The sequence below is a fragment of the Lithobates pipiens genome, unplaced genomic scaffold (assembly GCF_037356315.1).
Source record: "Lithobates pipiens isolate NorthernLeopardFrog02 unplaced genomic scaffold, aLitPip1_a1.2 Scaffold_19, whole genome shotgun sequence".
NCBI classification, from domain to species: Eukaryota; Metazoa; Chordata; class Amphibia; order Anura; family Ranidae; genus Lithobates; species Lithobates pipiens.
In genome coordinates this window covers 491,108,427-491,133,943 of record NW_027507764.1, presented here as the reverse complement: position 1 = coordinate 491,133,943, position 25,517 = coordinate 491,108,427, and the positions used below count along the sequence as shown (strand labels likewise).

At 43.5% G+C, this 25,517-nt stretch overlaps 1 protein-coding gene across 1 annotated transcript in view; it reads right to left on the bottom strand.

Moving 5' to 3' along the window:
* Nucleotides 1-25,100, bottom strand: part of OSGIN2 (oxidative stress induced growth inhibitor family member 2) — a 54,375-nt gene extending 29,275 nt beyond the window's left edge. Inside the window, exon 1 of the mRNA XM_077492994.1 lies at nt 24,904-25,100. The gene's annotated coding sequence lies outside the window, so the exon portion shown is untranslated. The remainder of the gene's footprint in view (nt 1-24,903) is intronic.
* Nucleotides 25,101-25,517: the final 417 nt, after the last annotated feature.

Genomic DNA, 25,517 nt, shown 5'->3' with positions numbered 1-25,517 from the left:
ATCCCTAGTGGAAGCCTCAATTGGCCTATTTACACTATCAGACCACGCCCCGACGAGTTGTGTGATTGAATTAGGGGAAGCTGAACCAAGGGAATGGCAATGGAAGTTAAATGAAACATTACTAAAGGATAATGAATATAAGGTAAAATTAGAACAAGAACTGGATGTTTTTTTTGCAACAAATAAAGTAGGAGAAACAACACCTTTTTGTATATGGGAAGCACATAAATGTGTCATGAGAGGAATATTTATATCCATGGGAGCACATAGAAAACGCAGAATGAATGAAACGATTGATAACTTGCTTAAAGAGATTAGGGAACTAGAAACAGTACATAAAAAATCACAAGCACAATTAGTAGAACAGAAATTAGAGGGTCTGCGTGAAAAATTAAATCTCCAATTAATAGATAAAGCGAAAGCAAAGCTAACTCGAGGGAAACGGAGATTCTATGAATTTGGGAATAAACCAGGGAGACTGTTGGCAAACGCCCTCAGAGAAAGCACAACTAGGAATTCAATTACACAAATTAAGACACAGAGAGATGAAATGGTTAATACATCGGAGAAAATTGCTCAGGTATTCAAAGAATACTATGAGAAGCTATATCAGTTGGAAAAGAAGTCTACGTTGGCAGAGGAGTTAAAAAAAAAGGAGAGATCGCTAGAGAATATATTGAAAGGACAGAAATGCCAAAAATAACAGAGGAAATGGCCAGAGAAATAGATGTACCAATCACTCTAGAGGAAGTTGCAAAAGCATTAAAAATATTGAAATTAGGTAAATCACCAGGTCCAGATGGATTTACTTTGTCATATTATAGAATGTTCGCGGAGAAATTGGCTCCGAGATTCGTGGAAGCTTATAATTCAATACGGGAAGGGAAGCAAATTCCAACAGAAACGTTACTGGCGCATATAACAGTAATACCGAAAGAAGGAAAGGATCCCTCTCAGTGTCCCAGCTACCGACCTATTTCGTTGTTGAATGTGGACCTTAAATTGTTCACAAAAATATTAGCCATGAGATTGATAAATTTGATACCGGAACTAATACACCCAGATCAAGTGGGATTCGTCCCAGGGAGAGAAGGAAGAGAAAATACGCAACGAGTGGTGAACACAATTTATCTGGTACAAAAATTGCATAAGTCAATGGTGATAGTATCTGCGGATGCAGAAAAAGCGTTTGATCGGGTGGATTGGATATTCTTAAAAGCAGTACTACAACATATAGGCCTGGGGGAGGGGATGCTGAGATGGATCCTAAACTTATATTCAAAACCAAGTGCTAGGGTGAAAGTGAATGACAGATTATCAGAGCCATTCTCCATTTTAAATGGAACACGCCAGGGATGTCCCCTCTCACCCCTGATATTCATTTTGACAATAGAACCTTTTTTAAGGAAAATACGTGCCAATGTGGATATCAGGGGGGTAAAAATAAAAAATGAGGATCAGAAGTTGGCAGCTTATGCAGATGATTTGATCTTTTTTGTAACGTCCCCAATTACATCTCTCCCATCTTTACTAATGGAGCTACGAGAATATGGGAAAATATCCAACTTTAGAATAAACTATGGAAAATCGGAGGCAATGGGAGTAGAGATGGATTCGCCTCAGTTGCAAGCAGTGTCCACGCAATTTGATTTTAGATGGACGAATTCATATATAAGTTACTTAGGAACAAAAATGTCAAAAAATTTAAATGAACTGTTTGAACTTAACTATATCCCACTGGTAAGACAGATCAAAAGTGATCTTCAAAAATGGGACAAAGATTTTTACATGGTTCGGGAGAACCAATATTATTAAGATGAATGTGATGCCCAGACTGTTATACATAATTCAAACTATACCAATTAAGATCCCTTCAAGTTTGTTTAAGGATCTTAGATCAAGATTTATGAAGTTCATCTGGGCTGGGAAACCAGCAAGAGTACGCCGAGATATTTTAGTACTCCCCAAAGGAAAAGGAGGGATAGGACTTCCAGATCCAATAAAATACCAGGAGGCCTCACACTTAACTAGAGTAGTGGAATGGTGTAGGCTTAAAAACGAAAAACCGTGGATACAGACAGAACAAGCAGCGACAGATATCCCATTGGAAGGATTAGTGTGGATTCCAGATACAGAAATACCAATGGGATTGAGAAAACATCCAATACTAGGGGAGACATTACGAATAACTAAAAGAGTATTCAGGAAAACATCTATTTCAAGAATTCCCAGTCCGCTCCTTCCTATCCTTGGTACCCCAGCATTTCTACCGGGAATGACAGATCCAAAGTTTAAAACAATACAAGATAGAGGTATGAGTAGAATTTGTCATTTCTCGGTAGGCAACCGGTTAATGACTAAAAAAGATATTGAAAAAGGAATGACATTAGGATTAGACCCTTTCAGAATGAGGCAATTAGAAGCCTTTATTAGATCTAAATCAAAGGTATACGTAGAAATAAGGGCATTGACTGAGTTTGAAGAGATCTGTTTGAAAGGAGAGGAACTGAGACATCTGATGTCTTATTTTTATAGTATGTTAATAGAACAGGAGACTTCACAAGATTTGCCCTTTTTACAGGCTTGGGAAAGAGATTTAGGGACTACGTTTTCCCCAGAACAAAAGGATAAGATGCTGTTGTTTAATCAAAAGGCCTCGATGGCAAGCAGATATCAAGAAGGGGGATATAAGATCCTTACTAGGTGGTATAGAACACCAAAAGTGTTACATCAAATTTACCCCCAGATATCAGAGACATGTTGGAGATGTCATGGAGCAGAAGGAACATTATTACATATATTTTGGGAATGTCCAAAAATTAGAGTGTTCTGGGAGATGGTAGCCGATACTATTGTAAGGATTACAGGAATTGACCTGGGAGATAAACCGGCAACTTTTCTGCTGCTGGACATCCCAATGGCAATAGAAAGATTCAAAAATTCTTTGCTGAGACATTTATTGATAGCAGCAAGGGCATGTATCCCGGTTCTGTGGAAAAAAAGCAACCCTCCAGCTAGAGCACAGTGGTTTCAGAGAATTGCAGAAATCCAACAAATGGAAAATTTAACAATGACAATGAGAGATCAAGACGAGAAATATCAGAAGATCTGGGCTCCATATCTAAATTATAGAGAAAGTATGATGTGAAACATTTCGAAATATGATAGAGCAGGCGGGTGGTGGTGGGGGGGGGGGATTATAGTGAAAATTCAAACTTTTTTTTTTTTTTTTTTTTTTCTTGTTTGTATATTTATTTATTTATTTTTCTGGGAGGGAAGGGTGAGGGAGGGGGGAGGATGACATGGAATTGAGGTACGGATTGAAATATTATAAGACTGGTATAGCTGTTAAAGAAGTTGTAGATGTAAAACGAAATGTAATGTGAAATCTATGGAAAGAAAAGATGAAAAAATAAAGAATTTATAAAAAAAAAAAAAAAAAGAACACCAGAGATTTCACACAAATGCAGCAATACAAACAAAGAGAACAGGATACTATCTCCTACAAGTGCGTGGTACAACAGGCACATATCAGGAATATAAAGTTGGGGAAACAAACTAGCTTCCTTGGACGATTTCATATAGTACAGTGCCTACAGATCTTGGATCCAGTGCATAGGAGAGTTAAAGAGTCTGCAGAGTGATGTTGGAATTACTCATCAGCCAGCAAGGCAGTTCTCTGATGACGACGGATAAAACTGTAACAGATACTTGTGGGCCAAGTTCTAGACACTGCAAACAAAAAAAAAATACAAAATTGTCTGACACTGTACGCTCCGATAACTTTGGAAAGTATTCAATCAAAAAAAAAAAACCCTGGCATCTGTTTTGGTGTAAAGAACTGGCTACACCCAACCCATGCCGCCAATTCACAGAACATTTTGATGGAAAGCCCAATTGCAGCCAAGATTGTGGCCTCCTGGTCATGGGAAGCGTGATGTCAAATTCTGCAGCCAGGACTGTGCATTTTAAGTTAGTCAGAAGCCAGTACAATCCTTAATTGTATCCCTTTGGTGTCCAATAGCCTAAGGGCAGCCCATATAAGCGATAGAACTTCAGATGGTTCAGCAGGGACTGACCGATTTGCGATTCATTTATCGGCTGGCTGATTACACACAAGTTGATGTATCCATCGACTTGTCTACAACCAGCCTATCGGCTATAGCCATAGCACTGATCATGGTATTCTGACTAGGGGTGCAACAGATCGGCACCGATCCGCGATCCGAACAGGTCACCCCACTCGGATAGGCACACGCCACGATCTTGGCCTTAGAAAAGGCCACGGCTTCGGCCTAGTTCCGGAGCGGCAGCCATCTTGGTACACCCATCGGCGTTTACAATGTAATTGCTCTGTGACGGACACTGGAGATGGCCGTGCTGTGCAGAAACTTCAAATTTCTCCATTCCTTTATATGTGCAAAACACCTTCTGGGAAAGTGACTATTATGCAGCCAATGAGATATATCCAATGCCCCGTTATACGTGAGAGCCAATGGTACGATTGGTCTTCCGGTGATATGAGATGTGCTTTTAAACCAGGTTTTTCTGGTAAGTGCATAACCTATAGGGATGTGCAGAGGAGGTGTGGTGGTGGACTACTGTGAATCTGAATGATCTGCTAGCAACATTTGCCACTTTTTTATTTACAGCACTTTATATTAACAGGATTTGTGCTGAATATGAACTATTATTGAAACCTTAATGGACTTTTTTTTGTTTCTGGCATATGTGATATTATTTACGTTTTCAGTTTGAAATTGATTATATATATTATAAGGTTTCTTACTGGGTGCAGTTTGATATTCTGTATTACATTTTAAAATGTAAAAACTTATAGAGTGACGCTTAAGTTTTAAAAATAATAAAGCGCTGCTAGGGTCTTAGTGCGGTTCACCATTGGTGACTGTCTTGGGCTCCATTTTATAGGTTTCTTGATTAATATAGCAGCAGCTACAATCTATGTTTTACCGTGAGCGCTGAGGGAGTTGGATTTTTAGTTCTCTAAATATCCCGCTTATACTTTTCGTGACGGAGCAATCACCTGTAAACAAACCGGCGTCATGATGATTTCTCTCTCCCCTCTCTGTACTGAGATGTACAGTGGAGGGGATAAATTGGGTGGCAACCACAGCCATCCCAGCAATACATACCCGGCCAATACTTACCCTGCCAATATTACATTGGGGGAGATGACGTGGATTTTACAGTGGGGAGATCTATATTGCAGTGGGGACTATATGGGGGTGTCGTTTTTTCACAGGTTTTTGCAAATTCAATTATTATTTGCTGATCCGAAAAATGATCCAATCCGTGACTCTGATCCGAGGAATGATCCGAGAGTTTTTTGATCTTTTGCACCCCTAATTCTGACTGTGGGGGAAATTCTCCTTGCTGTCAGAGTATACAATAGCACACAGCGGGAGCAATTCCCTCATCCACCTGTCAGGGCCTGGGACCCTGGGAATTGAATCTGGGACCTCTGCTCTGTCTGGCAATGACTTCTCGCTGAGCTACCGAATAGCGCCATGTCTGATCAATAGGACAACCCTGCCTTATGCCTTGATTTCTTCTGAAATGTTAACCATTTGCTCCACCCATGAACTTCCCGATTTAAGTCAGGGGCACTTCCCGTTTGCCAGATTATTGTGCTCTCTTCAGCCAGTCCCTCATTCTCATCTTCCCTGCTGCCTTTCATATTGTGCTACCACTCATTATCGACCCTTGGCTTGTTAAAATACGCTTCTGCCCGATCTCAACCTGCAGCTACTCTTTGCGAACCTTTGGCATGTTTACTGGCTACACTTCTGTTTGATCCTTACCTGCTTATTCGCTTCTGGACCCCGGCTTGCTCACCTCCTGGTGGGGCGATCCTGAGGACTGCAACCTGGTACTAATATAACAACAGTTATCTCCATCAGGAGCTCTGATGAACACCGATTAGTACTTAATTCGCCAGGGTGACTGCCTGTGTACCTATCCTGCTGGTCGGTCCTCTCTGGGGACTCTCCTTCCTCACTGGCTGAAACAGCAGGAGGAGCCATTTTATGGCCTTTAGCCTTGTGCAAATTTGTAATTATTTAATATAAAAGACACTTTTTTGCAAATTAGGTGTTCCCCACTCAATACCAGTAAAGTTCACCAATTTTCTCTCTTTTTTTTTTTTTTAAACACTTGTACGTTTACTATGGATGTAGCAAATGGAGAGGTATATTACTGCATTTACCAAAACCATTACATTCAAGGAATGGCATGAATGATAATCACTACCAAACTCTCAAGCCATCAAATGGCTGGTGTCATAACGGATCACATGTGCAGCACCATGGCAACTGCTGAGCAAATGAGCATAAGATGTCAGCTGTAAAAAAGCATGTCGTTATTAGAGCTGAAACAACTAATCGATTATGAAATTAATCGATTACTTTTTTCATAATTGATTAATCGGCCAGTAACATAATGGGGTTAAAAGAAAATAGCCCTTAAGTGCCCGTTCACACTACCGCGACTTGTCAGGCGACTTAGCCGCCTGACAAGTCGCGCTCCGTTCTGTACTATGGAACCGTTCTAATAGGAGCGACTCAAGTCGCTCCGACTTAGAAAAAGGTTCCTGTAGTATTTTCGGGGCGACTTCAGGCGACTTGCATTGACTTCTATACAGAAGTCATTTTGCAAGTCGCCGCTGAAGTCGTGTGCAGGTCGCGTCTGTGAGTCGCGCTGCAAGTCGCGTCGCCCCTGTGTGAACGGGCACTTATAGTACAAAAAGAGCAAATAATCGCTACTGTAAATATTACTTTCACTGTTCTACAGTAAAAAAAAAAAAAAAAATGAACCCCTTACTGTAGTGATTATCTGCTTTTTTTCTACTATAAAGGGCTAATTTTCGTTTTTTTAACCCCATTATGTTAGTAAACGTCTTAGACCTGGTTCACATCTATGTGTTCATTGGTGCTTTTTGCATAAATGCACTACAGTTCATTTACATGGTTTCCTATGGGACACGTTCACATCTGAAAGGGTCAGGTTCTTTTTTGGTTCTATATACTTCAGTGGAGAAGCTGCAGAAAATAATGTAATGCATTTTTGCATCAATTTGTGTCTTTTAATCTGCCCAAAAAAATGCAAAAATACAAATTGCAGTAAAATCACGTGCGCAAAAAGCACTAAAGAAACAGATCAAAAGCAAACTGCATATGTGTTTACTGAGCCTTATGCTGGCCTCACAGATCAATTTTCAGATGAGAATATTCAGACGAAAAATCTTTGTACAGTCTCTGAATGAAAGAATTTGGTTCGAAATTTTCAATTGTTTTTAACATTGTTTTTTAAAATGAATGTAATTTCTGAACGAAAACCACATACATTTTCTGAAAATTCCCTTGACTAAGAAGTTTTCTATTTCCAAATTTTCCCGTCACTGTGGTTGAAAATGAACGTTAAATTTGACCCACTTTTTTTTTTTAAAGGTTATTAACCGAATGAATAATCGACCAACTAATCGATTATGAAAATAACAGTTAGTTGCAGCCCTACATGTTATATCAGTGGCCATCAACCCTGTCCTCAGGACCCACTAACAGGCCAGATTTTAAGTATTACCTTGGGGGGAGATGCAGACTAGAATGCTGCAATCACTGAACAGTAAATGATATCACATGTGATGTATTTCAGTTATCTTGCAAACCTGGCCTGTTATTGACCCCTGAGGACAGGGTTGATGATCCCCTGTGTTTTATACGACACAGTGTTTGTTCTGTGTTATTTGGCCCCCTGTAATTACAAAAAAAACCTGGCTGATCCTGCAAGTTTCTCCCCTCTGTAAACTGACCACAGTGTATTATGGCTGCTGAGCCCTGAGACTGTGGTCAGTTTATGTGCTAGACAATCATGTGATCATAATCTTGGTTGTGAAATGAGGTATTTGCAGCATTTATTTTATAAATCAAACAGAGGGGGATAAAGCGCTGATGGTGTATACAGGTTAGTGTGGCTTAACCACTTTAAAGAGGAAGTAAATCCTGATGGGTTTACTGCCTCTTTGTTTGCCTGCAAAGGCAAAGCATAATGGGCTACTATGCACTGCATAGTAGCCCATTATGTGTCACTTACCTGACACAGGAGCCAGCAATGTCATCGCTGTCCCCTCTTCCACAGAGCATCCATCTTCCTACAGGGTATCGTGGCTCCGGCACTGATTGGCCGAAGCTGCGATTACATCACTCCCGCGCATGGGAGCTGCCACTAACGGCATATCGGCATTAGCAGCGGCATGCTCAGTGCACCGCTGTCTATGGTGCATTTGCGCCGTAGACATCAGTGCCTGTCTTTTTGCAAATATCTCCTAAACCATGTAGGTTTAGGAGACATTTCTTGGACCTACAGGCAAGCCTTAATCTAGGCTTACCTGTAGGTCAAAGTGGTCTGTAAGGCTTTACAACCACTTTAAGCAACAATGAAGGTGCTGCTGCTCTTTTATTGTTCAATCAGGATTACGGACGGACTTAAATCCCAACATAGAAAGTAGGGTCATCCACCAGGGTATACTGTCTGGCAGAAGAAGTGCATAAATCAGAAAGGCAGCTGCACAGAACACATTTTTTTGGCAAATAAGCAAGTGAAGTATTTCAGCTCTGTATTTTGCAGCTTCGAGTTTAGCCCCATTCAACATCTAAAATCCCATGGTTTTCAATTGCATCTGCTCTGAGCATAGGGTCACTTGAAGCTTGTAATTTGAAAAGGTACACAAGCCTTGAGTTACAAGTGTTATCTGACCCCGATTGACTTCAGTGGAAATTGGGCTTCTTTCAAGAAACTAGCTTTCCATTGGCCAAAAAAAAAAAAAAAAAAAAAAAAACAATACTAAAAGCAAAAATATCTGCAAGCCTGAACAAATGACCCAAGATGCTCAGCTCATGGGAGAATTAAGCCTTCAGCATAAATAATGCAATATAAACCTGAAAAGGATATGCAAAGTGCAGTAACCCTTCAACTCTTTGGAGGAACCCACAAAGAAATAACTGGTTGTTACTGTAGTTTGTATTAGCTAAAAACTATTTATATGGCATTATTATTTGTGGTGCGAAAAGAAATATAAAAAGTTCCAGGTGTTCTAATATAAGGTCACTTCCTTCTACACTTTGTTAGCGGTGTAGATACAAAAAACAGGCTTGCTTGTATTTGCTTTCCAACCTCTGTATATTCATAAACAGGCACATTTGGCAAGAAAGGATACAGATTGCCATTTCTAAAAGGAAAAGCTTCCCCCTGCCATCCAAAACAAATAGCCCCATAGGCAATGCCTACTTGGTAGCAGACATTCATTATAGAAAAGTAAAATGCTCATTTGCTTATAGCATGGTCTCAGAAACCAACAAGCAATCTGGGGAAAATCCAAGATATGTTTTTATGAACAAACCCAAAGTACATTGGAGCAAATAGAGCAGCAAAAATAAATCTCAAAAAGTAGAAAAAAAAAAAAAAAAAAAAAAAAAAGACTTTGTATACAGCTTTTGCCAGTTTGAGTGCCTCCAGTTTCGCCATTAAAGGAAATATAGCCTGCATTCTTTTTTCGAGATAGACGGCACTTCAACCTTTCGAGGCAAGGTATGTGAACCGATTTGTGGTCTGTAAAGCCAGTCTCAAACTAATTTTTGGGCAGATGCGTGGACCAAATTGCCCACCTGACACATTTACCTCAGAGAACACGAGTCCTTACCAGGACCCCCATAGCATGAGGTCTAAGCGCGGATTAGATCTACACCAGGCTTTTGGCACAGCATTGCCATCGCTGGCACCTACTGGTATTGGCTGTAATCCAGGGGTTGACAAATTTGCTTGGAATCTAGGAGCCAGCTTAAAAAGTTAGGAGCCAGGTCCGTGACGGCGATCCGGACCTGTCCCTGGCCTGACATGGAGACGAGTGAGGGGAAGATAGCAGCGCCGCCATCGCCGCCCCCCCCCCCCCCCCCCCCCGTCTCCAAGTCATTGCCCATAGCTCTTAGAGGGACATTTTATTAATTTTTCTCAAATGACAATTTTTTTTTCAATTGCATTTTAGTGTAAAAAAGAGATCCGAGGTCTCTCTGACCCCAGATCTCATATTTAAGAGGACCTGTCATGCTTTTTCTATTACAAGGGATTTTTACATTCCTTGTAATAAGAATGAAAGTGACACAACATTTTTTTTAAAAGAACAGTGGGAAAAAAAAAAAAAAAGTTAAAATAAGCAGAAAAAATAATAATTTTTAAACGCGCCCTGTCCTGCCCGCATATAAAATCGGTGTTCGAACCACACATAGGAGGTAGCACCGTGATCGGTAGAGCGAGAGCAATAATTCTAGCCCCAGACCTCCTCTAACTCAAAACGTGCAACCTGTAGAATTTTTTTAAACGTCACCTATGGAGATTTTAAAGGGTAAAAGTTTGTCGCCATTCCATGAGCGGGTGCAATTTTGAAGCGTGACATGTTGGGTATCAATTTACTCGGCGTAACATTATCTTTCACAATATAAAAAATAATTGGGCTAACTTTACTGTTGTCTTATTTTTTTATTAACTAAATTATTTTTCCCAACAAAAGTGCGCTTGTAAGTCCGCTGCACAAATACGGTGTGACAGACAGTATTGCAACAACCACCATTTTATTCTCTAGGGTGTTAGAATAAAAAATATATATAATGTTTAGGGGGTTCTAAATAAAGGGAAGAAGAGGCAGGTAATATAAAACAGGCAGAGGCATTGCTGGTTTGTCATACCAACAGCGACCACAAGAGGGCGCCAGATTCCATAAGGAATCATAGGACCGCAGAAGGCCTCAAAGCCGCGGCCTAAATTTTCGGCCGCCGGCGGAACGGCCCGACGCGATCACGCTGGGGGGGGGGGTCCACAGAGACAGGATACCCCCAGCTGTGCTGCCCCAGGCGCGAGGTCACTATTTCTAGTCGCCAATGCGACCTGGCGCCCGGGTTTTGTCGAGCCCTGCTGTAATCGAAAGCTCACCAAGCCGTTACAAAGCCTGTCTCAACCTTCCACCTTCCGGAGGTCACCAAAAAGCCTCCCAGCAGAATTTTTTTTTAACAGATCAAAAGAAAAATACCAAGGTCTCCCACAGTACAGAACTAAAAACAAATATCAGCAATATCAAATTATAAACACAGTGTGCCATCTAAGCTGTATAATGACACATACCGGTGATTCTCAACCAGGGTTTCTTTAAAGGCTGCTAGGGGTTCCTTCAGCATTGGGCAATTTCTGCCTCTCAGATAAGTTCCCACTCACACCATTGATCTTTTTAGTTATCTGTAAGGAGGTAATTCTTCCCAATGACCACAAGTGTAAGGACCATTCCTCCCACTGACCATCACACTATTGTATCACGAGTTGTAGATTTCTCCTTTTTAGGGGTTCCCCAAGACTGGAAAGTTATTTCAAGGGTTCCTCTGTGTTGAAAAGGTTGCACTATACACTGTTCAGACCAAGACAACATAAAAAGTCATAACATTTGATAATATACAATAAAGGAACTTATATGCAACCCTCTTGGCTGAAGTCTGGTAATTTGTCTAGGATTACTCAGTTCATCTGCCCATGCTGTCAAGGTGCCAACATACCATTCATTATAGAGCGTTTTACAACATGAGGGACATCATTTTAAGGCCAACAGGCCTAATAACTAATTAGAGTGACTTGAGTGTCCAGTCAATTTTATAGTAGTGAAACAATGTAGGGAATGCCTAGACTACCCTAGTAGTCTGTCCATTACCAGTGTTTGGGGTCTCCAACCAAGGCTCTCAAAGCTCAGCAACTTTTTTGGACCCCCTTGTTTAGTATAGATATATTTTTCTTTTTGTATGGCATAATTTACTACTTGTATTAAAATCAGAATGGGAAGGCAAAAGGGGCCCTAGCCATCTTTGAGCTATGAGTATCCTAGCTTGAAAAAGACAATGAAGCATCAGGAGCTGCATGGTAGGGGGAAATAAGCTCTTCATCCATATAGCCCAATAAGCACCGCCACATATGAATGAGGAAGCCCCCACACCTGGGACATTGGTCATCTGAATGTCTACCAAACAGACCCTATTCTACACCAGAGAAATTGTTTATGCAGCATCTACAGTTGTGATCATATTTTGGGAGGGTGAAAGATACAAGTAGGACCGACTTCAGAATATATTGCCATTGTTCCTCTGAGAGGGATTTTGCAGCTGTGGTGGTAACTCTGCACATGCTCAGTTTTCAGTGAATTTCTATGCTGAGCATTTCCTCCCCATCATATCTAAACAGCCCATGTGACTATAGAGTCACACATGTGGATGTATACACAGTGGTAAATGACAGCCCACTACCTCCCTCCTCCATGCCCACAATGGGGGCGGAATATTACATTTAGATCGATGGAGGCTTCACCTCCCTCTTAGCCTAAGACAGGCTGGAGGGGGCATGACAGAGTCTGACTGGCAGAAAACTGTCCACGCCACCATTTTATTTCCACAAAATAAAGATTTAGTTTCAAATATATATTTGTATGCCAATTTGAAAAGGTTTATTCATATTTATTTTTAGTCTGTATTGCAAAGGCTGTATTTTTTGTATTTTGAACATGTGGCCAGCAGCAGAGGACTAGACACTCCTCCTGCCACCATTTGCCTGCAGACAGGCTGGGAAAGAGCTGGGTCATGTGTCCATTGTATATTAGACATTTTTTATTAAAATAATTACAGTGCCATCATCTACATACAGAAATACACTGGTTAATTTACATTAACCCTTATGTTTAGGGAAGATTTGGCTGCTCAATGACCAGGCCATTTTTTTGGGGATAAAGCACTGCGTTGCATTAACTGACAATTGCATGGTCGTGCGACACTGTACCCAAAGAAAATTGCCCCCCCCCCCCACAAATAGAGTTTCTTTTGATGGCATTTGATCCCCTCTGGGTTTTTATTTTTTGCGCTATAAACAAAAGCAACAATTTTGGGGAAAAAACAAAAAACACATACACTATAAGCGTATATTGATTAGTTTGCACAAAAGTTATAGCGTCTGCAAACTAGGAAATGTATGGCTTTTTCTCTTTAATTAATGGTGATCTGCGATTTTTATTGGGCCTGCCATATTGCGGCGGACAAATTGGACACCTGACACATTTTTGGGTCCATTGACAATTATACAGCGATCAGTGCTATAAAAATGCACTCATTACTGTATAAATGTCACTGGCAGGGAAGGGGTTAACACTAGGGGCAATGAAGGGGTTAACTGTTCTAACTGTAGAAGTGCTGAGACTGACTAGGAGGAGGATAAGAGAGATCAGTGTTCATACTTCGCATAAACACACAATCTGTCTCTTCTCCCCTAAAAGAACCGGGATTTGTGTACACACACGCACGCACATGCACGCACACGCTCTGTCACGAGCGATTGCGAAAGCCCGGCGGTCATTGCACCCGCCAGACACTCGCAACGGCTTCGGGCACACGCTGGGGGTAAGCGTCCCCTAGTGTCCAAAAGGTGAAGCGATGTAAAGTAATGTAGTGTCGCCTGGTCAGCAAGCAGTTAAGTCAAACCTTTTATGTTTGGAACAAAATCGCCATTTTTGGACAGTATCAGCAGATCACTAATCTGCAGGAGTTACTGTTAGAATGTTAATGAAAGCCAACATATCTGCTTATATTTTTTTCCTAGTATTTTCCTGCTTGCTCCTACAACAGAAATATAAACCCCCCCCCCCCTACACACACAAAGTTTCTTTAGATTTGAGAATGTTGAAGACCCACGCTGGGTTATTTTTTGCTGTCCAAGTACAGTTGTACAGATTGCCCATCGCCTCCTGTCCCAGATACGAACAGGAAGTTAATGAAGATTTCTAAAAGGAAGGGGAATTCCCCTCTCTTAGTTGTCACCTAAACAGGTGTCCTTATAGGAAGAACTCTGTATTATGTTGTAAATGGCAACCCCCCCCCCCCCCCCCCCACCCAGGATTCTGCAAACCCTAATTTGGAAATTTTGGTTGTCACCAGTATCACAGAAGTAGTGTGCATCACTGCACAGAATTCCAAGGCTTTTGGCAGGTACCGTATATACTCGAGTATAGGTCGATCCGAGTATAAGCCGAGGCCCCTAATTTACCACAAAAAAAAAAAATGGGAAAACTTATTGACTCGTGTATAAGCCGAGGGTGAGACATCCCTGTGTCCCGTCCATCCCTGTGTCCCGTCCATCCCTGCCTACCTGTGCCAATCTGCAGCCTCTGTGTGCCATGCCGCACCTCTCCTCCTCGTCTGACAGACGGCGGCCATTCCACTGTTCAAAAGCCGCGCCTCTCTGTCTGTGATAGGCGGAACACTGACTGCTGGGAAATTGAGTGTTCCGCCTATCACAGACAGGGAGGCGCGGCTTTTGAATAGTGGAATGGCCGCCGTCTGTCTACCTGATCTCCGTGACTCGAGTATAAGCCGAGGGGGGCACTTTCAGCCTAAAAAAAGGGGCTGAAAATCTCGGCTTATACGCGAGTATATACGGTAAATCAATTTGCAAATATGCATTTCAACAAGCCTTCAGCCATTTGTACAGACAAAGCACAGCTCCTGATGCCCAGATACCAGGTTCTGCCTAAACACACGCTTGATGCCACCGTATGCCACAGCCGTTCTGAGTTAATACCCACCACAGTTTTCTGAATTGTTTTTTTAGCACTATACAAACTTTGGCAGGACTGTCCCATACAACAGACACTTCTATTATGATACACGTGCCAGCAGCCCCATCACAACAAATCCCATCCAACATTCGCTGAAGTCATCAAGCTGCCCCCCCGAAATAGATCAGTCTTGTAGAACGATTGTTTTTGAGCATCTACACTATAAAGTGACCAAACTGAATGGTCAAATCCACACAGACTATGATCAGCCTAATCCCCCGCATCAGCAAAACCCACATTTATCCAAGTGGCCGTGTACTCAAACCCTTGTTTACCATACAGTTCAATGAACATGATTTTGGAGAGCCAATCAAATTGCAGTAAACAAAGTTCCTGTGAACAATACAGCGGCTGCATGGAAATTATCAGTAAAGTCCATGATAAAACTAGCACAGTGAATGTTCATTTTCAGCAGAGCAGTTCCCATTAAACATGAAAATAAATGCATTTTAGCTGACTCAGGAGCACAGCCAAGAGGAGTTTAAAGGATCTAGTAGTTGTAGCAGAGTGGATCTGATTTAAAGTGATTCATAAAAACAAAAAAAAAACAAAAAAAACACACACCTTATACTTACCTCCTCTGTGCAAGGGTTTTGCACAGAATGGCCCCAATCCTGGCTCCTCCCTGCTTTAAGGGGGCACTTGTGCAGATGTGCCCCCCCCCCCGAGTCCTGTTGCTGCATCCATTGACCCAGACTCTGCCCCCCCGTGTCACCGGATTTGATTGACAGCAGCAATGGCTACTGTTGCCATCAGTCTGTCCAACGAGGGCCAAGACAGTGGCTGGAGCTGCTGGGCTCGTTCGATGGAAAGATTGGGTTCAGGTAAGTAAAAGGTGTGGGGGGAATCTGACATGTTGCCCCTGTGTTTCATCCAGGTTCACAGCTCTGGCACGGTGCATGGCCAGATTGCGCAATGACATCACTCCTGCGTGGGAGTCCTCCGTTCTGGCAAGAAACTACGATTTTCTGGCAGCATTCACCGCACATGCCCCGCTGACATCAGTGGCTGCATGCAAGGTGAATATCTCCTAAATATATTATATAAACTTTTTTTTTTTTTTTTTTTTTTGGGGGGGGGGGTCTTAACACCCTAGAGAATAAAATGGTGATCGTTGCAATCCAGCCTTGCTACCAAAATTTTTTGGGGGAAAAAAAAAGTTTTTTTTTCAAAAAAAGTAGACAACCGTGAAGTTAGCACAATTTTTTATTTTTTGATATTGTAAGAGATAATGTTATGTAAACATCCCTTGTAATAGAAAGAAAAAAAAAAGTGCATGACAGGGCCGCTTTAATATGAGATCTGGGGGTCAAAAAGACCTCAGATCACAAATTTACACTATACACTAAATACAATAATTTTATTTAGTTTTTTTTAAAAAGGAAGAAATAAATACCAAAAATTTTGAAAAAAAAAAAGTTTGTTAGTCAGTAAATTTTGTAAATTTTTCTCCTTCACTGATGGGCGCTGATGAGGTGGCACGAATATGCCGCACTTATGAGCACCGATATGCGGCACAGATAGGCGGGATTGATGAGCAGCACTGACTAGCATCACTAATGGCCACCGATTGCTGGCACTTATCAGTGCCCGATTACGTACCTACATGTCCCCTGTGCCGCTGATCGCTCTCCACTCACTGTCAGTATGAGGCAAGGAGTGATGATTACCGGCATCTCCACGTTTACACGTGACCGGGTGACATTGGACACAGCCAATCACATGGTTAAAGAGCCACAGCTATTAACACAGATGGGGGGGGGGGTCGCTTCATGTCCTAGCAACATGGCGGTGATCAGGGTGGACGGTGGCAGTGATCACCATGCTGCGTGCCCCCGTCCACCCAGAACAAGAGCGCATTGTCCAACCGTCATTTGACGGTGGGCGGGCGGCAAGTGGTTTAGTGCTATGGGCGGAAGTGACGTTTTGACGTCGCTTCCACCCCCTGCAATGGTATGGAGACGGGTGGGGGCCCCAGCTTCTCCTCACTCGTCTCCATGCCTAACAGGAGGTGTTCATGTTATTAGTATGCACTCATTTAATTTGTATTAGTATGTAATCACATAAAATAACTTTCTGATCTTTTCAAAATAAAGTAATACCAACATGATTTTTTATTTTATTTTTCCACAGGTTCCCACAAAGTTTTACACATTTTTGGAGACTAGGGGGTCCAGGATCTTGTTAATGCACAGCAGACCCTTGCACTCTCTCCTACATGTGGAATCATTCACATGACCCTTACTTACACACAAATGAGAGGCTTGTAAGAGCGCAGGTCAGATCCGACCAACGAAAATAAACATGCCTTCAGTGATGGAGATCTCCCAGCATGCAGTATACAATATCCTGTATTCATTCAATGATCAGCAAACCTCAAAGACTTGGCTTTCAGCATTCACAAATTGAATATGAACACTGAAGAAAAAATAAATAAAATAATATTTAATATTTTTTACTACACATTGCAATAGATGCCACAATAAATGAATTGCATCGTTCACTGTAGATGATCTCTGTGTAACTTTCTTAAAGTGTCTCTATAGTCAAAACACTTTAGTTGTCAATAAAGTATTAGAATAATTAATACCCCATCAGGGCAATTTTTTGCAGTCTGTCCTGCTGACAAGCCTTTCCTACTCTAGCGGTCTTAGAGCTTGTTCAAACTTGCTCAAAATACTGACGCTTATCAAACACGCCTTTAGCGTTAGTAGGTGCTGGTTGGAAAGCATTTAAAAAAAAAAAAAAAGCCCTATGCGCGCTTGAAATGCGTTTTTTTGGTCTTTAAAACAGCACCACAAATGCCTATTACTAACTAATGTACTACGCTGCTGCAACCGCATGCCATCGTGGTTGTGGCGCATCACCATAGATGTTAATGGAAGGAGCAAAGCAACAGTAACGCTTCATGTTAGAGCTGCACGATTGATCGTTTAAAAATAAAAAAAAGTTGCGATCTCTATTCAATCCTCCTCACGATCTTAAGCCGGTGTCCTATCATATACTGTCCCCCATCGGATAGTGTCCGCTGTGTACTGCGCATACGCAGTACACACAGATTCCGAAAATACCTGAAGATGAACGGTGCCACCATCCAAGTGGACATAGAGTTGGAATATAAAAGAGCCGAGCGCAGCAAGGCCGAGCCCGAAGCGTGGTGAGCTAAGCGAGCCTGTGAAGGGCCCTCTAATTTTCCCAACCCTATGTCCGCTTGGATGGTGGGGCTACCACCTCCACTCACGGCACAGGGGCCGTTCATCTTCTGAGATTTTCCGAAGCTTCTTCTGCTCCGTACAGCGCAGTACGGGGCGGACACTATATGATGGCAGGACACTATCTGCCAGAACACCGGCATTTCTGAGATTCATGTAACAAGTGCAGAGCCAGTCTCTGCTCAGAGCTGTAAAAAAATAAAATAAAAAATAAAATAAAAAAGGCAGCCGGTGCTCTATCGAATAGTGCCCTCTGTCAAAAAGTGCCCATGCATGTGCAGTACGGAACGGCACTCCATCTGATTTCCCGATCATCTGCCGTTATGTCACCATAGCGCAGGCATTTTTCGATGACTAGAACTGAAAGCTATGCAAACAGCAGAGGGAGACCGTAGTTGTCAGATTGAGCCTCGCTGTTGCGGGGCGGGTTGTGGGTGCTTTGAAGGGTGGGTTTTGTCTGTGTTGCAACCCGACCTGCAACACAGACAAAAGCGCACGGAAAACCCGCCCCACAACAGCGAAGCACAATCTGACAAATACGGTCTCCCTCCGCTGTTTGCGTAGCTTTCAATTCTGGTCATCAAATACTGTTTCCCTTTGAAAAACGGCTCCTACAATGTGCGCGTGCGCTATGGTGACGTCACGCCAGCTGATCTCAAATTTAACTGGAGTGTCATTCCGTACTGCGCAGGCATTTTTTGACAAAGGGCACTTTTCGATAAAACACTGGCAAAGATTATCACAATATTGCTCAGAGCTGGGATAAAAACGAAACAACGGGGGAGATTTACTAAAATTGAAGAGTGCAAAATCTGGAGAAGCTGTGCATGGTAGCCAGTTTCTAACTTTTTCAATTAGGCTTTGACAAAAAACTGGAAGTTGATTGGTGTCTATGTGGAGCTGCAGCAGATTCTGTACTCTCCAGTTTTAGTAAATCAACCCCAATGCATCATTTGGTTCTTTTAGATCGGGGTAGTGAATTAAAATTCACGTGGGTCCGGTCAAAAAAAAAATGCTCTTCTAGCGGAGGTCCGAGTGTCATATTGGTGCTAGGACTCCACATGATATCCTCCACATCGCAGCCGCCTGTGCACATCGCAGACCCCTCATCTCAGACCCCCCCCCCCCCCAAATCACAGACTGGTCCCCCCACCAGAAAATGGGCAGGACTTTTAAAGTTAAAGGGTGAGCGATTGATTGCTGGGACCGCCCCACTGCCTGGCAACCAATCACCCGCTTCTTAACTAGAAAAGTCCCACCCTTTGTCCAGAGCTGCCCCACTTCTCATCTTATGTAAACAAGACAGGCAGAGGGTGGGGACAGTGCAGCGATCCGATACCGAAGGGTCCGAAAAACCCGCAGGCGGTGCTGTGAACATAGCAGCAGGCAGGTGAGCCCAGCAGCCATCTCAGAGCAGGGGTCTCCAAACTATGGCCCTCCAGTTGTTTAGAAACTACAATTCCCATCATGCCTAGTCATGTCTGAATGTCAGTTTTACAATGCCTCATGGGATGTGTAGTTCCGCAACAGCTGAAGGGCCATAGTTTGAAGATCCCGGTCTGAGATAGTTGTCCTAAGAAAAGGTGCCCCCCTTTGGAAGATTTAATCCCCCTTGTTCTGGAGAACTACTCAGAAATGTTGGCATTCCCATCAGTTTCTCAGTTTTAATGGTCAACAGACAAGCCTTTCCATTAGGAACACCGACAATAAAAATGTGACATATGGACTTATCCTTCCCCAATCTATCCAAAACTACAAAAAAGCTACTAGTCACATTCACTTGCACTGTAATGTTGAAGAGTTTTTGTAGCTTTGCCAAATCAGGAACTGAAGTGACTTGGCGAAGCTACAAAATGTCAACATTACTGAACAAGCACAAGTACCCACATCCTCATATACAGCATACACAAATACATGGGAACTTTCATGGTTCTCCAAATATGTAGACTGACAGGCGTGTAAGGTTTATACGTTCTAGTGAAAAGACCGGGACCAGCTTTGATGTCTCACTTCCCCTTAACTGACGTTAGGATGCCCCCCCCCCCCCCCCATGGTCGGATAATGGAGGATTTAAATGGACATGCAATTTATTTCGATAAATCATAATACTGCCTCCACTTACCTCCTGAAGGAGTGGACATAAACATGAGACTGTACAAGCCCTGCCTTAAAGGAGTTGTAAAGGCAGAAGGTTTTTTTTTTTATCTTAATACAGTCTATGTATTAAGATAAAAAAACCTGTGTGTAGCAGCCGTCACAGCACCCCCCCCCCCAAATTATTTACCTGAGCCCCATCTCTCTCCAACGAAGTCCACAAAGGCCTAAGCCAGTGATGGTGAACCTTGGCACCCCAGATGTTTTGGAACTACATTTCCCATGATGCTCTACTGCACTGCATGAGCATCATGGGAAATGTAGTTTCAAAACATCTGGGGTGCCAAGGTTCACCATCACTGGCCTAAGCTATCCAGTACACTCCTGATTGGCTGGGACACAGCAGCAGCGCCATTGGCTCCCGCAGCTGTCAAAGTCAGTCAGCCAATCAGGGGAGAGAGGGGACGGGCCCACTTGGGGCTCCATGTCTGAATTGATACATGGAGCTCTGACTTTGCTTGGGTGCCCCATAGAAAGCTGCTTGCTGAGGGGGCACGCGATGGGAAGGGCCAGGAGCAGCAGAGAGGGACCCGAGAAGAGGAAGATCTGGGCTGCTCTGTGCAAAAACAAGTGGAGGCAAGTAGAACGTTTGATTTTTTTATTTTTATTTTTTTTAAACTAAACTTTACAATAACTTTAAAGGACATGTTTCCACCCCTGCAATGTCTCCCCGATCCGCTGCCTCTAGTGCTAGCAAGCCAGGATCTTCTCCTCAAACTTGCTGTCACCATTTTTAAAAGAAACGTGCCCCACCTGCCTGGTCATGTCATTCAGAGTTCTGTGAATGGGAAACTACAAGTACTGACAGCCTTTGCGTATGAGGTGTAAGCACACAGCTCACACATGAATGCATTAAGGTGAAAAACCTTGAGACTTTACAACTCCTTTAAAGTTAAAAATCACACCTTAAAATTATACTAAAGTCTTGTTTTTTGTTTTGTTTTTCAAAACAAACGTCACACTTAGGGCCGGTTCACACTGCAGGCGAGGCGACTCCGACTTGCCTCGCCGCGACCTGCAGCGGCCTCGACGGCGACTTGCAGATGACTTCTGTATAGAAGTCAATGCAAGTCGCCCCGAGGTCGCCCAAAAGTAGTACAGGAACCTTTTTTCTGAGTCGGAGCGACTCGAGTCGCTCCTCTCAGAACGGTTCCATTGTACAGAACGGGGGCGACTTGCGAGAGCGAGGCGAGTCGTTTCGCCTCGCATCGCCCGCTGTGTGAACCGGCCCTTACCTGCTCTGTTGCAGTGGTTTTGCACAGATCCTCTTTCGGCACTCCAGGCTCCTCCCTCCTGCCCAGTGCGCCCACAGCAAGCAGCTTGCTATGGGGGCACCGCTGCTCTGTGTGTCCATTCAGACACGGAGCTGCTGCTGCTTGGCCCCACTCTTCTCACTTATTGGCTCACCAACTTTCACTGACTGCAGCAGGAGCCAATGGCGCTTGCTGTGTGTCCCAGTCAATCAGGAGGGAGAGTCCCAAACAGCTGAGTCTAAGGCATCATCGCTGGATCAAGATGGGGCTCAGGTAAGCGTTAGGGGCGGCTGTTGCACCCAGGTTTTTTTTTCGTTTTGTTTTTTATCTTAATGCATAAATTCATTAAGAAAAAAAAAAAAAAAAAAAAAAACAACACACAACCTCTGCCTTCAAAACCACTTACAACCACTTTGAAAGCTGTATTACTTAAAAATATTATAAAAGCAGCTCACCAACCCCTAAATGTGGTGGTGACATTTTTTGGGGATGGAGGAGCAATGGACTCACCTTTGGACAGCAGCATGGTTCATCTGGGGAGAGGGTGGTTTTTGATGCACTATAGCAGATTTAGATGGACTTGACTAAAACCAAAGCCAAACTCCTGCTAACACTTTTTAAAGATGAATTTCAGGTGCGATATACTGTATTTTTACATAGTTATATTAGTCCAAGCAGGATCAATGCAACTATGTATACTATATTTGGCCAATGTCGCTGGAATCTGGAAAGGACTGAAGTAGAGAATACCACTCGGGTGATCTGCACTTGCTTCTGGGTCCCGGGCTGAGCAGCTGGCCTGATGCTTTGTGAACACAGGAAACCGGCCGCTCAGCAAGGGACCCGGAAGCAAGTGGAGATGAATGGAGTAGTGGTGTCTGCGTCCGTGATTTCAGGCTCCCAGGGGTATCAGTCTAATATGCGGTTTACATTGCTTCATTCTGGACTGAATAAAAATCCTGTATACCAGATCGGAAAAGAATCTTTAACCACTTGCTTACTGGGCACTTAAAACCCTCCTATCCAGACCAATTTTCAGTGCTGACGCACTTTGAATGGCAATTGCGCGCCCATGCAACACTGTACCCAAATTACATTTTTCCCCACAAATAGAGCTTTCTTTTGGTGGCATTTGATCACCTCTACGGTTTTTTTTTTTTTTTTTTTTTTTTTTTACAAAAAATAAAGTAAAAAGACCGAATTTTTTAAAGATAATTTTTTTTTGTTATAAAATTTTAAAACAGGTAATTTTTGTCTGTCATTGATGTACGCCGATGAGGCGGCACTTCTAGGTGGCAGTTATAGGCAGCAATTCTAGGTGGCACTGATTGGCACCACTGGTGGGCATTGATAGGTGGCACTTGTGGGCACTGTCAGGTGGCATAGATGAGGCATAACTGCCTTTTCCTAGTCTGGACCGATGTCCCTTTCAGATGAGCCGGTGATCGGCCTTTTTTTCCTCCTCCGCTGTCAGCGAGCTTTTGTTTTGAAGTGATCAGCTGTCATTGGCTGACCGCCAATCACTGGCCCCTTACGCGGATCGGTGATCACCCAAGTCTCGGTGACTCAGTGATCAGTGCACTCCTTGCGCACAGGGGAGGTCAAATGACGGCCTCCCGGAAATTCAGGTCCGTGCTGTGGCTGTCATTCGGCTAAAGCGCAGACGTCATGAAGTTAAAAAATGTACAGGCATTTTCAGAATAAATGCAAAGTGTTTTCGGATTGGATGAGGGGTACAGGGATGTCTTGCCATGCCTGAAAATATTCTTTAAAGCAGTTGTAAACCACTGGATTATTTTTCGAATGCCCCGTACACACGATCGGACTTTCCATCAACAAAACCGTGGATTTTTGTTTGAAGGATGTTGGCTCCAACTTGTCTTGTATACACACGACCACACAAATGTTGGCCAACAATTATGAACATAGTGACATACAAGACGTACGCGATATCTCCGGCTCTTAGTTGATTCCGAGCATACGTGGACTTTTGTCCGATGGACTTGTGTACACACGATTGGAAAGTTCGACAAACATTTGTTGGTGGAAAATTTGAGAACCTGCTAGCCAACATTTGTTGGCGGAAAGTCTGAAAACAAATGTTCCATGGAGCGTACACACGGTCGGACTTTCCGCCAACAAGCTCACATCCAAATTTTGTTGTTGGAAAATCCGATTGTGTATACGGGGCATTACCCTGTAAGGTAATGTTAATTATCAGAGCCCACATGTGCAGAGCAGGGATCATTACAAGACACTGGCCCGGGTGACAGAGCGGGGGATCATCACGAGACACCAGCCAGCGGGGGATCCCGGGCTGTGACAGATCTTGTATATGAAATACTGATCGCCGTCATCCTAGCCCGGCTTTGTGATTGGCATCACACTGGTCCAATGCTGGTCTAGGAAGTAGGATGTTACAGGGATCGGTATTTCATATACAAGATCTGTCACAGCCTGAGATCCCCCACCGGCCGATGCCTCGTAATGATCCCCGCTCTGCAGTGAAAGATGGTGGGCGAGGGGCACAGTGCTGGCAGGGAGCAGAGCAAACCACCTCAATGGGTGATACAAACCAGGGGTTGTGAGACCCCTCCGCCCTCTACAGCAAGCAGGGACAGAAGTACAAGTCCCGCTTTGCTTTTAGGGGACTACAAGTGGGAAGTGACAAGACCACTGGCTGAGGGTACAGGGGAAAAGCAGCCAGCGGTCTTACAGTCAGGAAATCACAGGGCAAGAACGGGTTTTCTTCAAGATCAGCAGGCTATTGCAGAGGAACTACAGAGCTCAGAAGAACATGGATGGTATAGTCGGTGAAGGTAGGAGATCAGCAACAAGGACATGGGAAAAAGTTTTCCAGGAGTCCTGCTTTAAGGAAAAAATAAAAATAAATAAATCTATATCTATATCTATATCTATATCTATATCTATATATATATATATATATAAAAAAAAATTATTATTATTATTAATATAAAGTATCATACTGACTGCCTGAATCAGGTGGGGAATAAAACAAGTCTTTAAAAGAGGCGGATGCAGCCACCACATCTAAGAATTGATAAGCTGCAATATACCGGCTTTTTTCAGGTCTTTTTTTTTTTTTTACAAAAGTAAGGATCCCGGAGATTGTAGAATGAGCACGCCATCCATCACTTAGCGGAGTTCTATAATAAATATGCCCCCCTCCCCCTCCTGACCTACAATGACCCCTCACTGATCACAGGAGAGGATGAGGGGCTCATATAATATCCTCCATCTCCACACATGACAATAAGTGTGATGACGTCAGAGGCTGTGACATCATAGCCTCCCCCATCCATGTGTCCCTCGCCGTGCTGTGAGGACTTTCTGATGCAATAGACATCTTCATCTCTATAATGACTTCAGAGAGGAGATCCCTCCACCCCCCCCCCATCATCATCACACCGCCATATACCGGATCTCCGCACTCATCCCCGGGAGGACGAGCACGGTGTGCCGCCTGGAGGCAGCCATCACCCCCGGAGCAGGCACCTGCACTGATGAATGAAGGACCCCCGGTGCCCCCGCCCCCTGCCCATTCATCGCCCTCTCTACTCACCCGGTGTGCCGCTCCTTCCTTCACACCGATCCCCGCACACAGCCCCGGATCATACCGCCCGCTATCCCCGCACACTGAGCGCCGGCCCCGGATTTAAAGCCCCGATGTGTGAGGAGGAGGAGGAGGAGGGGTAGGAGGGGGAGGGGGAGTCGCAGCACGGCCCGCACTGAGGAGCTGGACGTCTGTCATGTGGAGGGGCGGGGACACGGGGGCCGCGGACAGGGTGAGGAGATACAAAGAATCTGACTGGATGCTGGAGCTGGGGGGGCGGGGTCTGAGTGACAGCAGCGCTGGGCGTGGCCTCGGGGGAATGTGTTGGCTGTACTCTGCTAGGAGAAGTTCTCTGCAAGGAATGAGATACAATGTGATAGAACGAGACACAATGACACACAGTAAAGACACACAATGTAATACAACGAGGACTCTCGCCTTCTACAACCTCCATTTCTGGAGGGGCCCATATAGGTACAACATATGGGTTCCCCTGTGCTGGGATCACATACACATACAAGGGCATCTTTAATTGGACCCAGGGCAAACATTCTCTATGCAATTTCACAATCCACCTCATCAGAGACATGCAACAAATAGCAGCTAGACTCAAAATCAGGAAA